At 41.1% G+C, this 16,926-nt stretch overlaps 1 protein-coding gene across 2 annotated transcripts in view; it reads left to right on the top strand.

Annotated features, from left to right (window-relative positions):
• LOC126299198 (uncharacterized) overlaps positions 1-16,926 on the top strand; it is a 256,140-nt gene that overhangs the window by 157,541 nt on the left and 81,673 nt on the right. The window lies entirely within an intron of this gene.

Here is a 16,926-nt window from a genome sequence, read left to right as displayed (position 1 = left end):
CACAGTTTTAATCTGCCAGGAAGTTTCATATCAGTGCACACTCCACTGCAGAGTGAAAATCTCATTCTGGAATTAATACGCTTATTCTAACTAACTGAAGGTGCGAAAGAAAGTCATGTAGCATGCAACCATAGTGCATAAGTTCAACAGTACTGAACATGTGCTGGATGCGTTATGCAGTGAAATTTAATCAGTAGATCAATGAATGACTTTAATATAATGTGTTTTGGGCTTACCATCATCAGATTTTCTGAAAATAGAGGATACATTGTTGTGAATAAAAAATTAACAGTGGTGACATGCTGTATGAACAAGAACAAACATTTATTACAACAAAATTAACACAAACCAAATAAATCATATTGTTCAGATGAACTGAAACTGCATGTCGAAAACATAACTGTCAGAGGCAGACTGGCAGTGCAAGCAGGAGGACATCACCATGTAGCAAAAGCTGCTGATGGAAGGCACTAGCTTGCCTCAGCATCAAACAGAAAAGCAAAGTGCAATCTGTTATTTAAACTGATGGAACCTTAAATAAAATTTAAAATATATACATTTTGAACTGAATACAATTAACATTCATATATGAATGACATGATAGAAAATTAGAATTTTTTTATAAATATACAAAAAAACCAATGTAAGAGTCACACAATATAATGACTATTTGTGTTTGAACAATGAGATTTTATGATAGCTATACTGGCATGTAAGAAATTATGTAAATTGGATTGGAAGAGTGCATAACAAGTGATTGTGGGAATAGTAGGAGAACATAAGCATACAATACTTATTATCCTACAAAAAACCATAGATCTAGTCTTATAACCTTGCATACATTTCTTACACAAACCAATTTTTTTATGTATAAAAAAGTAAACCACATAATATATTTTCAGTCAATCTAAAGAACTGACATACAGGATTGTCAATTACATTGTGTTTAGTGTCATAGTACTTCTACAACAAAGAACCTGTGAGACATAACTAAAATGTAGCTGTTCGCATAGTAATCAGTACATCTTGATAGTCATGAACAAAGCCAGTTCTTCATAGTAAAAACATGATTAATGAGAAATGCTATAAAATATTTAAAAAATTGTGTATCCTTAAGTAATGTAAAAATAATAAAAACGCAATTGACAATTGTGATTATGCATCCTCCCAGTGATGATGGTGGAACAAGTAACACTAAAATATGAAAAACAGCATTAAATCACATTTAGTCACTGAAACATATGCTACATACAGCTAGGACACTTTATTACAGAGCACCTTAAAAACAGAACTACATTACCAAATATGCAACAAAGCATAAAATCCACTAAGGGTAAGTAAGAATAATTTTATGTACGGGGAAGATCAATTTGGTTTCCGTAGAAATATTGGAACACGTGAGGCAATACTGACCCTACAACGTATCTTAGAAGCTAGATTAAGGAACAGCAAACCTACGTTTCTAGCATTTGTAGACATAGAGAAAGCTTTTGACAATGTTGACTGGAATACGCTCTTTCAAATTCTGAAGGTGGCAGGGATAAAATACAGGGAGCGAAAGGCTGTTTACAATTTGTACAGAAACCAGATGGCAGTTATAAGAGTCGAGGGACATGAAAGGGAAGCAGTGGTTGGGAAGGGAGTGAGACAGGGTTGTAGTCTCTCCCCAATGTTATTCAATCTGTATATTGAGCAAGCAGTGAAGGAAACAAAAGAAAAATTTGAAGTAGGTATTAAAATCCATGGAGAAGAAATAAAAACTTTGAGGTTCGCCGATGACATTGTAATTCTGTCAGCGACAGCAAAGGACTTGGAAGAGCAGTTGAACGGAATGGATAGGGTCTTGAAAGGAGGATATAAGATGAACATCAACAAAAGCAAAACGAGGATAATGGAATGTAGTCGAATGAAGTCGGGTGATGTTGAGGGAATTAGATTAGGAAATGAGACACTTAAAGTAGTAAAGGAGTTTTGCTATTTGGGGAGCAAAATAACTGATGATGATCAAATTAGAGAGGATATAAAATGTAGACTGGCAATGGCAAGGAAAGCATTTCTGAAGAAGAGAAATTTGTTAACATCGAGTATAGATTTAAGTGTCAGGAAGTCATTTCTGAAAGTATTTGTATGGAGTGTAGCCATGTATGGAAGTGAAACATGGACGAGAAATAGTTTGGACGAGAAGAGAATAGAAGCTTTCAAAATGTTGTGCTACAGTGGAATGCTGAAGATTAGATGGATAGATCACATAACTGATGAGGAAGTATTGAATAGGATTGGGGAGAAGAGAAGTTTGTGGCACAACTTGACTAGAAGAAGGGATCGGTTGGTAGGACATGTTCTGAGGCATCAAGGAATCACCAATTTAGTATTGGAGGGCAGCTTGGAGGGTAAAAATTGTAGAGGGAGACCAAGCGATGAATACAGTAAGCAGATTAAGAAGGATGTAGGTTGCAGAAGGTACTGGGAGATGAAGAAGCTTGCACAGGATAGAGTAGCATGGAGAGCTGCATCAAACCAGTCTCAGGACTGAAGGCCACAACAACAACAACAACAACAACAAAATGAAAGTAGTAAGGGTGAAGATAGGAAGATAAGGGCTGTAATGTATATAATTTACATATCCAATGCATCATTGAAAATATTAAAGAACTACTGGTGACTGGCATCCAGTTATTGATTCAGTACTGTAGATTAATAATGTGATTGGTGCAAGTGGATTTCTGACTCTTCTAGAAAAAGCAGTTCTGCCCTTTGGGTTCAACATGTAGATCATTCGAACCTCTGTCAGAGGCATAGAATCTACCTCCTGCTATAAATGGGAGGCAAGTGCCATGTTATTTTTATATGTGTGGTCCCTAAATTGGTAGCAAAATCCCTACCTGTCTGTCCTCCATAAATATAATCACAGGACCCACATGTAATCCTGTATGCCTCCATTCACATAATTACATAAATATAACCCTAATTTTAGAATCTGATTTGAACCCTTTCTTTTTTAAAGGGATGTGTGATATTTTTACAGTATGTGCCAAGAAGGAGATGGAAGCATATTTAGTATTGCCCTTTGCTACAACAAGCCTAGGAGCCTAGGTATTTCCTTGCTGAACACCTCCTTCCCAACATCTCGTATAAATTTTTCAGTGTATTGATTAACCATCCCCACCTGCACAATTGTATCAGTTTCCTTATTCGTATTCTCACTACTCTGGTCTAACTAAGGTAACCTGTTAAACATCACATGGAAATAATGACGTGTGTGTGTGTGTGTGTGTGTGTGTGCAGGCAGTTAACAAAATGTCTGTAAGAAGCTGTGATCATTTCATTTTGGCTTTTAAGTCCATTATTTGTGAAAAAGGTGTTCTTAAGATCATTCATAAAAACGGTTGCAAGAATACCCGCCTAGTTACATCCCTTAGCAAGCCCATGTACCAAAGGATGCAGTGCTTGCCTCATTTTGTATAGCTAACTTATACACAAATATTCCTGTAGATGAAACTTTGGGAATGATATGAAAACATTTTTTGCAGTATAAAAACCTAAGCATTGGTGAAGCTTATGAGCTGATTGAGCTCATGTTTCTTACCCTGTCCTTCACATATTTCACATTTAACAACAAGGTTTAATACCAAAGGGATGGGTTTATATAGAATGTAGCTTGTCAGGTATTCTTGCCAACATTTTTATAAGTGATCTTGAGAACATCTTTTTCACAAATAATGCACTAATGAAAAGTAATATTATCATCGGTCCGCCCGGTTAGCTGAGCAGTCTAACACACAGCTTTCCAGAGTGGGAAGGAATGCCTGGTCCCCAGCATGAATCCGCCTGGCAGACTTGTGTTGAGGTCCAGTGAACCAGCCAGTCTGTGGATGGTTTTTAGGTGGTTTTACATCTGCCTCGGCAAATGCAGGCTGGTTCCCCTTATTCCGCCTCAGCTACTCTATGTCGGCGATTGCTGCGCAAACAAGTTCTCCACATATGTGTACACCACCATTACTCTATGATGGAAACATAAGAGTTACACTTGTCTGATGTGAGACATCCCTGGGGGCAAGGGGGGGGGGGGGGTGTCCACTAGGGGCCGAACCACACAATAACCCTGGGTTCGGTGTAGGGTGGCAGAGGGGTGAAGTGGACTGCGGTGGTAATCATGGGATTGTGGACCACTGTGGCTGCGGTGGGGACAGAGCCTCTCCATCATTTCTAGGTCCCCAGTTAACATACAATACAACACAATATTGTCATCTACCGTAGGTACATTAATGACATTTTGTATCATGGGAATTACCTGAAGATATATTGTATTACACAGTCTTTGAACCAAGTACATAAAAAAATCCAGTTTACAGTAGAATTAGAGAATGATTTCTATCTCAATTTTCTTGACTTAAAAGCCAAAAGGAAAGGGTCCAAACTTCTTACAGACATTTTTCACAAGCCTATAAGTATTGACATCTTCATCAGTGATGATTCATGTCACCCACTTGCACACAAATGTACTTACTTCTGTGTGATGTTTAACAGGTTAGCTAAGTTAGATCCGAATAGTGAGAATATGGATAAGGAAATAGATATAATTGTGCAGGTGGGGCTGCCTAATGGATATTCTGAAAAATTTATATGAGATGTTGAGAAGGTGGTGTTCGGAAAGAAAACAAATGTAGGCTTGTCATAGCAAAATACAACACTAAATTATGCTTCCATCTCCTTCTCCGGCACATATTGTGAAATATCACAGATGACTTTAAAAAAGCAAGGGTTTAAATACAGATTCTGCACCCATAAAAAATTAGAGTTATATTTATGTAATTATGTGAATGGAGGTATATAGGATTACATGGAGGTACTGTGGTTGTATTTTCATGAGACAGACAGGTAGGGATTTTGCTACTAATGTAGAGACCACACATACAAAAATAACACAGCTCTTGGCTGGCATTTACTGCAGGAGAGACATTCTATACCTCTTACTGTTTACATGGGACAGTCAAGTATTGATTTTACTACAAATGTAGGGAACACACATATAAAAATGACACAGCCCTTTGCTGCAATATAATGCAGAAGAGATATTCTATGCCTCCTACTAATGGAGGTTTGAATATTCTCCATACTGAACCCAAAGGGAAGAACTGCATATTCTGGAAGAGTCAGAGCTCCATGTGCACCAGGCATGTAATTCATCTACAGTACTGAATGAACAACTGGTTTCCAGTTGCCAGTGGTTCTTTCGTATTTCCAATGGTGTATTGGATACATAAATTATATACATTACAGCCCTTATCTTCCTATGTTCACCCTTACTATTTTTATTTTATTACATAAAAATATTTTTACGTACCCTCAGTGGATTTTATGCTTTGTTGCATATTTGGTAATGTAGTTCTGTTTTTAAGGTGCTCTGTAATAAAGTGTCCTAGCTGTATGTAGCATATGTTTTGAGAGACTAAATGTGATTAATGTTGTGTTCGTATTTTGGTGTTACTTGTTCCACCACCAATACTGGGAGGATGCATAATCACAATTGTCAATTTGGTTTGTATTATTTCCACATTACTTAAGGATACACAATTTTTTAAATATAATATAGCATTTCTCATTAAACATGTGAACAGCTGCATTTTAGTTATGTCTCACAGGTTCTTTGTTGTACAAGTACTATGACACTAAACACAATGTAACTGACAATCCTGTACGTCAGTTCTTTAGATTAACTGAAAATACATTATGTTGTTTACTTTTTTATACATAAAAAAGTAGGTTTGTGTAAGAAATATATGCAAGGTTATAAGCCTACAGCTATGGTTTTTGTAGAATAATATTGTATGCTTATGTTCTCCTACTATTCTCACAATCACTTGTTATGCGCTCTTCCAGTCGAATTTGCATAATTTCTTACATGCCAGTATAGCTATCATAAAATCTCATTGTTCAAACATAAATAGTCATTATGCTGTGTGGCTCTTACATTGGTTTTTTGTATATTTATCAAAAAAATTCAGAGGAAGGCAGAGGCATACAGCCTCCAATAGAAGAGTGGCTCGTACTCCAGTTTTCAATCCAACCTTAGAGTTGACTGCAGCTGTAGCTTATAGATAGAAGAGGCAAAAGTGTTTGTGATTTACTTAATCCACAAGTTTTAGTTAATTGGGTTTGTTGTACAACACTACAGTTTGTCTAAAACAATTGTTGACAGAGGAGTCCAGTTGATGAGCTATTATCTCATCCAACAGAATACTCTAAAATGGTAGAGTGTGTGTGTGTGTGTGTGTGTGTGTGTGTGTGTGTGTGTGTGTGTGTGTGTGTTATAACGTCAAGTTGAACACACATATTTCAGAACGACACAACACACATAAATCACAGAGTAAGTTGACAAGCAAGACATGTGCACGCGTTAACATTCGAATGAGCATTGGGTCCCAGTCTAGCGGCCGCTGCTCAGCTGGCCGCTTAGGTGGCGCAGCTGCTGCATGGCTGGCAGACAGTGCCGCACATGGAGGATGTGCATAAGTGCGCGGCAGCGCTTTGAATGATCGGCGAGTCACAACACTTTTCCCCCGTTAGAAATTGTTGCATTGGTCCTGATGGAGGTGTCCTGGAGATGGCTAACGTCCATAGGCGTTGTTTGACTCACTGTAAAGTCCCTAGGAGGAGGCTTCCCATATGGACAGAAGTGTCCCCGATGATAACAGGTCAAGGTGACAGGGGACGTAGGGGTTGAATCTGCTGGGGCCCCATGCACCAATCTGCCTGTGGCAGCAAGTCCAGCTGATATAACAGGAGACATGGGCGATGTGTTGGCGTCCGTTGGAGGATAAGGCGAGTAGACTGGCTCTGATAGAGAAAGGTCATCCGGTTCCTGCATGGGCACGTCTCCTGGTGGCATCTGTTCTTGTGCTGGCATTGCGATGACGGTGAGAGGGCTGCGTTGTGAGATGCCAAGATCCCGAGCGTCAGGTAGAGCCGAAGGTGGTGTAGCGGCATTCAGAACAGGCGTTGCTGGCACACAAGGCCAAAGCTGGTCCGAACGATACACTGCAACACCCGTGTCCATCTGGATTTCATACAGGCGGTGGCCCGGGCTCCATTTTGGCCACCTGCCATATACCCGTACCCAGACGAGGTCGTTGGCGGTGAACCAGCCAAGTGAAGGCACCTGCAGCCGTGAGGTGGAAGGCTGCAGAAGATGAAGTAGCATGTGGGGCTGTCAGCCATGCAAGAACTCAGCTGGGCTGTGGTCGCCCATGGGGGTGAAATGGTAAGACGCCAGAAACTGGAGTAGCGCATCATTAGCAGCAGAAGAAGTCAGAAGTTTCCGCATCTGAGCCTTAAATGTGCGGACCAGTCGTTCAGCCTCACCGTTTCATTGTGGATGGAACGGCGGGGCCGTGACATGCATAACGCTGTGATGAGCACAAAAATCCGCAAATTCAGAAGAGGTAAATTGTGGACCATTATCAGTAACAAGAGTAGAGGGGAGGCCTTCCAAAGAAAAAATGCGGGAGAGAGCACTGGTGGGTGCCGCGGTGGTAGGCGATGTGCAACGGACAATGAAAGGAAAGTTAGAGTAGGCATCAATTACAAGGAGCCAATAAGTACCTAAAAAAGGTCCTGCAAAATCAGCATGAATGCGCTCCCAGGGCTTCTCAGGCGAAGGCCATGGTGACAAAGATGACTTTGGGGCAGCGGCCTGTGACGCACAAGGGCCGCAGGCAGCGACCATGTGTGCTATTTCAGAGTCAGTGCCAGGCCAGTACACATGACGGCGCACCAGAGATTTTGTGCGAGACACACCCCAGTGCCCTTGGTGAAGGAGGCGCAAGACTGAAGCACGCATAGACGCAGGTACCACAACAGGCGGCGAGGCATTGTCAGTGAAAAGGAGGATAATACCGTCCCTAGCCGTGAGGCAGTAGCGCAAAGCATAGTAGTTCCGCAATGGATCAGAAGTCTTAGCGGACGGGCGAACTGGCCAACCCTTCTGAATACAGCGTAAAACCCGGGAGAGGGTAGGGTCAGAACCTGTAGCAGCCGCCAGCCTGTCCCCAGTGATGGGGAACCCGTCCACAACCCCCTGCTTGGCAACATCCAGGTGGAAACACAAAAGTTCATCCCTATCGAAGGCTAGATCAGGACCCATGGGAAGGCGAGACAGAGCATCAGCATTTGCATGTTGAGCCGTTGGCGGGAAATGAATCTCATAATTGAAATGAGACAAGTAAAGAGCCCAACGCTGGAGGCAGTGTGCAGCCTTGTCGGGAAGTGACGTTGATAGATGAAACAAGGAAACAAGTGGTTTGTGATCTATAACAAGATGAAATTTTGAGCCATAGAGAAAAACACCAAACTTATGAAGTGCATAAATAATGGCCAAAGCTTCATTTTCAATTTGAGAATACTTTTGTTGGCCATCCTTGAGCGTTTTGGAGGCATAAGCAATGGGTTGTTCTGAATTGTCAGAAAAACAGTGCGCAAGGACTGCACCAACCCCTTAGTGAGAGGCGTCTGTGGCAAGAACAAGATGTTGGCCTGGTCGATAAGTAGCCAGGCACGGAGCTTGATTCAGCATAGTCTTCAATTTCTGGAAAGCCACATCACATGACGCGGACCAGTGAAAAGGCACGTTTTTATGCAGCAGGCAATGCAACTTCTGAGCCACCGAAGCAGCAGACGGTAATAACTTGTGATAGTATGCTATTTTCCCCAAGAAGGCCTGCAGTTCCTTCACAGATGTAGGGCAAGGAAGAGCATCGATCACAGTGACAGTTTGCTGAAGCGGACGAATACCATCCCGAGAGAGTTGAAACCCCAAGTACATGATAGATGCCTGAACAAAATTATAATTTCTGAAGATTACACTTAAGACCGGGAGTCTGTAAGACATGAAAAAGTGTGCGGAGATTTTGAAGATGTTCTTCAGTGGTGGAGCCAGTGACAGCAATGCCGTCCATGTAATTGATACACCCAGGGACAGGGAGCAATAATTGTTCCATGAAACGCTGAAAGAGAGCAGGGGCACTAGCAACCCCGAAAGGCAAACGTTGGTATTGATGGAGGCCGAAAGGCGTGTTAAGGACCAGAAACTGCCGGGAAGCAGCTTCGAGAGGAAGTTGATGATAAGCTTCCGACAGGTAAATTTTAGAAAAATACTGGCCTCCAGCAAGTTTAGTGAACAGTTCTTCAGGTCGAGGCATAGGGTAAGTGTTGATAAGGCATTGAGCATTTACAGTGGCTTTGAAATCTCCACAGAGATGAATATCACCGTTTGGCTTAGCAACAACAACGACAGGAGAAGACCACTCACTGGAAGTGACAGGAAGCAAGACCACTGAAGTAGTGAGACAATCCAGCTCCCGTTTTACCCGATCACGAAGGGCCACAAGAATGGGCCGAGCCCAAAAAAACTTAGGCCGAGCAGTGGGTTTGAGCATGATATGAGCTTCAAAGTCGTTTGCACGGCCTAACCCAGTAGAAAAAAGGGACGAAAATGTCATTGATAAGGAATCCAGTTGAGCATAAGGAATAGCGTCAGAGACGATATTGACAAAGTCATCTATGGAGAACCCAAAAACATGAAAGGCATCGAAACCAAAAAGATTCTCCATATTATTCTGGTCGGCCACAAATATGGGAACAGTGCGAACGACGGATTTGTAAGATACCTCAGTATTAAATTGCCCCAAGAGAGAAACCTTCTGTTTATTGTACGTCTGTAATTGCCGAGTGACAGGTGACAGGAGTGGAGAACCCAACTGAAGATACGTCTGAGAATTAATTATAGTGGCAGCAGAACCGGTATCCACCTGCATGAGAACATCTCGACCAAGGATTTGGACAGCTGGGAATAACTTCCCTGAAAGGGAAGAAGTGCAATTGACAGACAACACAGAATCAGAATCAATGTCATGTTCATGAACATCATGTATGCGGTTGGATTTGCAAACGGAAGACACATGACCTTTCTTTTTGCAGTTGTGACACACAGCCCAACGTTGGGGACAATCCGCACGTGAATGTTTCGTAAAACACCGTGGACATGAAGAAGGTTGCTGGGGGTTTTGCTGCAGTTTCTTAGTGGGTTGTTTACAGTTAGGCCGAGGCTGCACGTGGGAGCGCACTGCGGCCACGTCAGCGTCGTCAACAGTGCACAGAGGTTGTATTTTCCTGACATCATCCCATGCCTTGATTTGCGCCCCAGCGGCGCGAGAAATTTCAAATGACTGCACAATTGAGAGAACTTCATCGAGAGTCAGATTTGCCAACTGAAGGGCACATTGCCGAACTTCTTTGTTGAGCACTGACTGGATAATAACATCCCATACCATGGAATCGGCATAGGATTCTTTGTGAACGTCAGTAACAAATTGACACTTCCGACTGAGGCCGTGAAGTTCAGCAGCCCAAGCGCGATAGGATTGATGCGGCTGTTTTTGACAATGATGAAAGGCAATGCGAGAGGCTACCACATGCGTTTGCTTTTGAAAATAGACAGACAGAAGTGAGCACATTTCAGCAAAGGACAAAGATGCAGGATTCTTCAAAGGAGCCGATTGTGACAACCACCGATACATTTGAGGTGAAATCCAGGAAAGGAACAGAGACTTACATGGTTTTTCGTCCGTGACATGAAATGCTAAGAAGTGCTGTCAAAGACGTTTTTCATAATCAGACCAGTCTTCCACCATCTCATCTTAAGGAGGAAAAGGAAGTATAGCCAATGACGAGAAACGCCCCGCATTTGACGCCATGATGAAATCGCGAATCGCCACTGTTAGAAGCATTTGCTGTTCCAGGAGACTTTGCAGTAGTTGCTCGACAGTAACCATGGAAACCTGTGGGTCAACGGTGAAAAGGAAAAATCCACTACTTTGTCGCCAATTGTTATAACGTCAAGTTGAACACATATATTTCAGAACAACACAACACATATAAATCACAGATTAAGTTGACAAGCAAGACATGTGCACGCGTTAACATTCGAATGAGCACTGAGTCCCAATCTAGCGGCCGCTGCTCGGCTGGCCACTTAGGTGGCGCAGCTGCTGTATGGCTGGCAGACAGTGCCGCATGTAGAGGACACGCATAATTGCACGGCGGTGCTTTGAATGATCGGCGAGTCACAACAGTGTGTGTGTGTGTGTGTGTGTGTGTGTGTGTGTGTGTGTGTGTGTGTGAGAGAGAGAGAGAGAGAGAGAGAGAGAGAGAGAGAGAGAGAGAGAGAGTATTTGTAAGTTATCCACAGCACTAATAAGTTTAAAAATCATTGCAGTAGCACTTTTTTGGTGATTGAGTAGCAAAGCGGTTGATACCAGGAGGAGGAGTTGAATGAAATGATATAAAGATACACATCCTGCAGATATATTTGCAAGTGTAAACAAGCTTGCCTAATTTCTTTACAAGCAGAAGCTGCCATATGGATCATGAAAAAAGATGATACTGTAAGCAATGTTACACAGGCCTTCGAATTACTGAGTATTTAAAAAAAACTTTATCCCAAAGTGCCTTTCCTAATTAGGAAAATGATGTAAAAATGTGAAAAAATCACAGTAAAACAAAGTAATTATAACTGTTTTACTCCAGATCCAGATTTTAACTGGACTGCTTAACACGTCTGACTCTGATTTGTTAAAATATAATACATCTTCCTAACCTCACCTATCCCTTCCCCACAAAAAAAAAAGAATCCTTGCTTGTGTGTCCTTAATTCTCTTTCACAATACTTTTATTTTGATGTACATAATTCTTATTATTATTTTTGTCTTATATTTATTTTTCTGTGATTGTCCATCACTCCCACTATCTTCCCTCCACTCTCTCTCTTTGTCTCTTTCAAAGCCTAGTCTCTTTCCCGTATCTTTTGCATCCCCTCAACTTGTTGCTTCTCCCTACCTCTTAGCTTTTTAACCTGGTGCTAATTCCCCTTCATGTAACCAGTTTACACTGATATCTCCCTTGCCATTACCTTGCCCTTTTATTCTACTTCTTCACTTTATCTCCGTTGTCTTGGTCTACTTCATCTTTCTCTTGTGTCTCATCCATCTTCATATTGTTTTATTTTCCCCTGTCTCTCTCATCATGCCACACTCTCTCTGAACCAAAGCAGTTTCCATTTAATCTCGTTTCCTCTCTGCTCCTCCCATAATTTGGGTGAAGGTCATGGTTAAATCAGGCTCAAACATGGTAATTGGATGTCTCTATAGGCCCCCTGACTCAGCAGCTGTTGTGGCAGAACACCTGAAGTAAAATTTGGAAAATATTTTGAGTAGATTTCCTGACCATGTTACAGTTTTGGGTGGAGATTTTAATTTACCACATATAGACTGGGAGACTCAAACTTTTATAACAAGTGGCAGGGACAAAGAATACAGTGTAATTTTTTAAAGTGTATTATCTGAAAACTATCTTGAGCAGTTAAACAGAGAACCGACTGATGGCGATAACTTATTAGACCTTCTGGTGACAAACAGTCTTGAACTATTTGAAAAAGTTAACGTAGAACAGGTAATCAGTTATCATAAAGTGGTTACAGCATCGGTGATTTCAGCTGTAAATAGAAATATTTAAAAAATGTAGGAAGTTATTTCTGTTTAGCAAAAGTGACAAAAAGCAGATTTCAGAGTACTTGATGGCTCAACACAAAAGTTTTATCTCAAGTACAGATAGTGTACAATATGCATTAGATGAGTATGTACCAAGCAAGATCATAAGAGATGGAAAAGAGCCACCGTGGTACAACAACCGAGTTAGAAAACTGCAATGGAAGCAAAGGGAACTTCACAGTAAACATAAACATAGCCAAAGCCTTGAAGACAAACAAAAATTACCTGAAGCGAAATGTTGTGTGAGGAGGGCTATGCGAGAGGCGTTCAATGAATTCGAAAGTAAAGTTCTACGTACTGATTTGGCAGAAAGTCCTAAGAAATTTTGGTCTTATGTTAAAGCAGTAGGTGGATCAAAACAAAGTGTCCAGACACTCTGTGACCAAAATGGTACTGAAACAGAGGATGACAGACTAAAGGCCGAAATACTAAATGTCTTTTTCCAAAGCTGTTTCACAGTGGAAGACTGCACTGTAGTTCCTTCTCTAGATTGTCACACAGATGACAAAATGGTAGATATCTAAATAGATGGCTTGGCTCTGAGCACTATGGAACTTAACATCTTCTAAATAGATGACAGAGGGATAGACAATTAAAATCGCTCAGAAGAGGAAAGGCCACTGGACCTGATGGGATACCAGTTTGATTTTACACAGAGTACGCGAAGGAACTTGCCTCCCCTTCTTACAGCGGTGTACCATAGGTCTCTAGAAGAGCGTAGCATTCCAAAATATTGCAAAAGGGTAGAGGTCATCCCCATTTTCAAGAAGGATGTCGAACAGATGTGCAAAACTATAGACCTATATCTCTTAATGTCGATCAGTTGTAGAATTTTGGAACACATATTATGTTTGAGTATAATGACTTTTCTGGAGACTAGAAATCTACTCTCTAGGTATCAGCATAGGTTTAGAAAAAGATGATTGTGTGAAACCCAGCTCGCGCTATTCGTCCGTGAGACTCAGAGGGCCATAGACACGGGTCCCCAGGTAGATGCCGTGTTTCTTGACTTCCACAAGGCATTTGATACAGTTCCCCACAGTCGTTTAATGAAAAAAGTAAGAGCATATGGACTATCAGACAAATTGTGTGATTGGATTGAAGAGTTCCTAAATAACAGAATGCAGCATGTCATTCTCAATGGAGAGAAGTCTTCCGAAGTAAGAATGATTTCAGGTGTGCTGCAGGGAAGTGTTGCAGGACCATTGATATTCACAGTATATATAAATGACCTTGTGGATAACATCAGAAGTTCACTGATGCTTTTTGCAGATGTCGCTGTAGTATATCAAGAGGTTGTAACAATAGAAAATTGTACTGAAATGCAGCAGGTTCTGCAATGAATTGACACATGGTACATGGAATGGCAATCGAATCTCAATGTAGACACATGTAATGTGCTGCAGATACATAGAAAGAAAGATCCTGTATCATTTAGCTACAATATAGTAGGTCAGCAACTGGAAACAGTTAATTCCATAAATTATCTGGGAGTAGGCATTAGGAGCAATTTATAATGGATTGACCATATAAAATTAATCGTCGGTAAAGCAGGTGCCAGACTGAGATTCACTGGAAGAATCCTAAGGAAATGCAGTCTGAAAATAAAGGAAGTAGGTTACAGTACACTTGTCCACCCGCTGCTTGAATACTGCTCACCGTTGTGGGATGCGTACCAGATAGGGTCGATAGAAGAAAAAGAGAAGATCCAACGGAGAGCAGCACACTTCATTACAGGATCATTTAGTAATCACAAAAGTGTTACGGAGATGATAGATAAACTCCCGTGGAAGACTGTGCAAGAGAGACGCTCAGTAACTCGGTACGGGCTTTTTTTGAAGTTTCGAGAACATACATTCACCGAGGAGTCAAGCAGTATATTGCTCTCTCCTATGTATATCTCGCAAAGAGACCATGAGGATAAAATCAGAGAGATTAGAGCCCACACAGAGGCATACTGACAACCTTTCTTTCCATGAACAATACAAGAGTGGAATAGAAGGAGAACCGATAGAGGTACTCAAGGTACCCTCCGCCACACATCGTCAGGTGGCTTGCAGAGTATGGATGTAGATGTAGATACTCCAGCTGCAATACTCTCTCTCTCTCTCTCTCTCTCTCTCTCTCTCTCTCTCTCTCTCTCTCTCTATCTCTCTCTCTCTCTCTCTCTTTCTCTTCCCCCTTCCCCCCCCTCCCCCTCCCCCCAACTGATCCCCCACCCCCACCACACACACACGCCCACACATGATGGATGCCTGTGTATGATTCCTGGAGTTCTTTCATTACATTGAGAAAGTTCAAAGAGAGCTGCATGTTTTGTATTATTGAGAAATAGGGGAGAGAGTATCACAGACACGATACAGGATTTGGCATATTTCATTGTGGCAGAATCTTCTCACCAACTTTCTCCTCCAGATGCAAAAATATTTTGTTGGTATCAACCTACATAGGGAGAAATGACCATCATTATAAAATAAGGGAAATCAGAGCTTGCATGGAAAGATATAGGCTTTCGTTTTTTCGGCGCATTCTATGAGGTTGGAATAATTGAGAATTAGTCCGAAGGTGGTCCAATGAACCCTCTGCCAGGCACTTAAATGTGATTTGCAGAGTATCCATGTAGATGTAACAGTATTACTGACCCTGTTTGTCAACATAGAATGTATTTATAGGGCAGAGGACATTATCTCTAAATAAAACATCAACGCATATGGCAGTAGCAAAATTGTACATTAATAAAAATGTCTGAAACTTACTCTGTCCTACTGTATCTTGATCTATGATGACTTACACTCTCACAAAATAGCTCTACTTTCTCCAGTTCTTTTTTTCTCTTGCTGGAAAAAGGATTCTGTCATTCTGAAAGCTGTAGTTTCTGTTGTCCTTTTTCACATCTATGTCTGCTGCAGCTTGAGAAAGAGCTGACCTTTTCCAACTTTATTACACTGTACTTCATTTTGGAATCATTTTTCTGAAATAAAAGTACCAGTTTTACTTCAATAATTGCTTTCTTCTGTACCTGCTAACTTTTTTAACCCTGTGCTAATTCCTCTTCCTTCTAACCAGTTTACACTGGTAAACTATACAACAATGGGGTAGTACCTATGGCTGCAATTACTGTAGAGCAGATTGTGAAGGAGAAATAGACAGCTGTCACTAAAAAGAATTTTAATCGGTAGAATGGACATTACTTTTTGTGACTATTACACCTTTTTTTCAAGAAATGTGTGCTAGAGAAAGAAAAAGAAAGGAGGCTTTAGAGTATAATTATACAGGGTGGAGAAAAACAGTGTCGCAAAATTTTAATCCTGGATAGCTGATGCCAGTAGGAACTGAAATTACTTATGTTTTGTAGGTCGACAGTGCACAATTTCTAAACTATGGAAACTTGGCACCATGTGCTCCAATTGGTTAGATGCTCTGGACAACGCTTGACGGTGAATGCTTTGCCTGCTGTAGATCGCGATGTATCCAAGGCGGCCTGCATGCTCGGTGGTAGTGCGTATTGTGAACAAATCCGTCAACAGCTGTTAGTTCACATGCAGAAAGTCTTTTACAAATTGTGTCGGCCCTGGAAAGGGCCTTTTTTGTAGCTAGCACATTGTTTGCTTAAAGGAGGTGAGATGGAGACAAACAGCAAAATCTTATCGACACTTGTGTGTATCACGTTGGGGCATTGATGGTGTGAGGGATGTTTTTGTGTGAACCAACAACTGTAACACTGCCCGTCAACTGACAAACGGCAACAGGGCAATCCCATGGCTAATTGGAGTGCGTGGCACAAAGTTTCCGTAGTTTAAAAGTGGTGTGCTGTCGACCTACACAAGATTAGTAATTTTGGTTCCTACTGGCATCCGCTATCCAGAGTTAAAAGTTTGTGACACAGTTTTTCTCCACCCTGTATATTGTTGCTAAGGTGTCAAGGATCTGGGTTACATCACAATCCATAATAAGTGTATCTTTTATATCACATGCCAAGTACTCACCAGAGATTATCGTAAGTGAATAAAATGTGTTCATATGTAGATGCAAAAATACAGTCAGTCTAGTTGTATTACAATGTCCACTGATGTCAACGTGTTTGTGTCATTCACACATTACATAATGTTCTTATAATCAAACATTTACTATTAAAATGTGTAACAAAAAAGTTAAATGTACTGAGAGCTCTGTAGTATTCTATACTAATGGCTGAAGTTCTTTTGACAAAATGAAATGTTCTGTGAGCTAGTGGTTCCTTGCAAGTGAATGAAGTTTTTCTGCTGCTCCTGCCTAATTGTATGAATGCATATATAATACTGTGTAGTGATACAGTATTAAATTA

This window comes from Schistocerca gregaria, chromosome X (assembly GCF_023897955.1).
Source record: "Schistocerca gregaria isolate iqSchGreg1 chromosome X, iqSchGreg1.2, whole genome shotgun sequence".
Lineage (NCBI taxonomy): Eukaryota > Metazoa > Arthropoda > Insecta > Orthoptera > Acrididae > Schistocerca > Schistocerca gregaria.
Note: the sequence above shows the minus strand (reverse complement) of the source record. Positions and strands in the feature narration are given on the sequence as shown.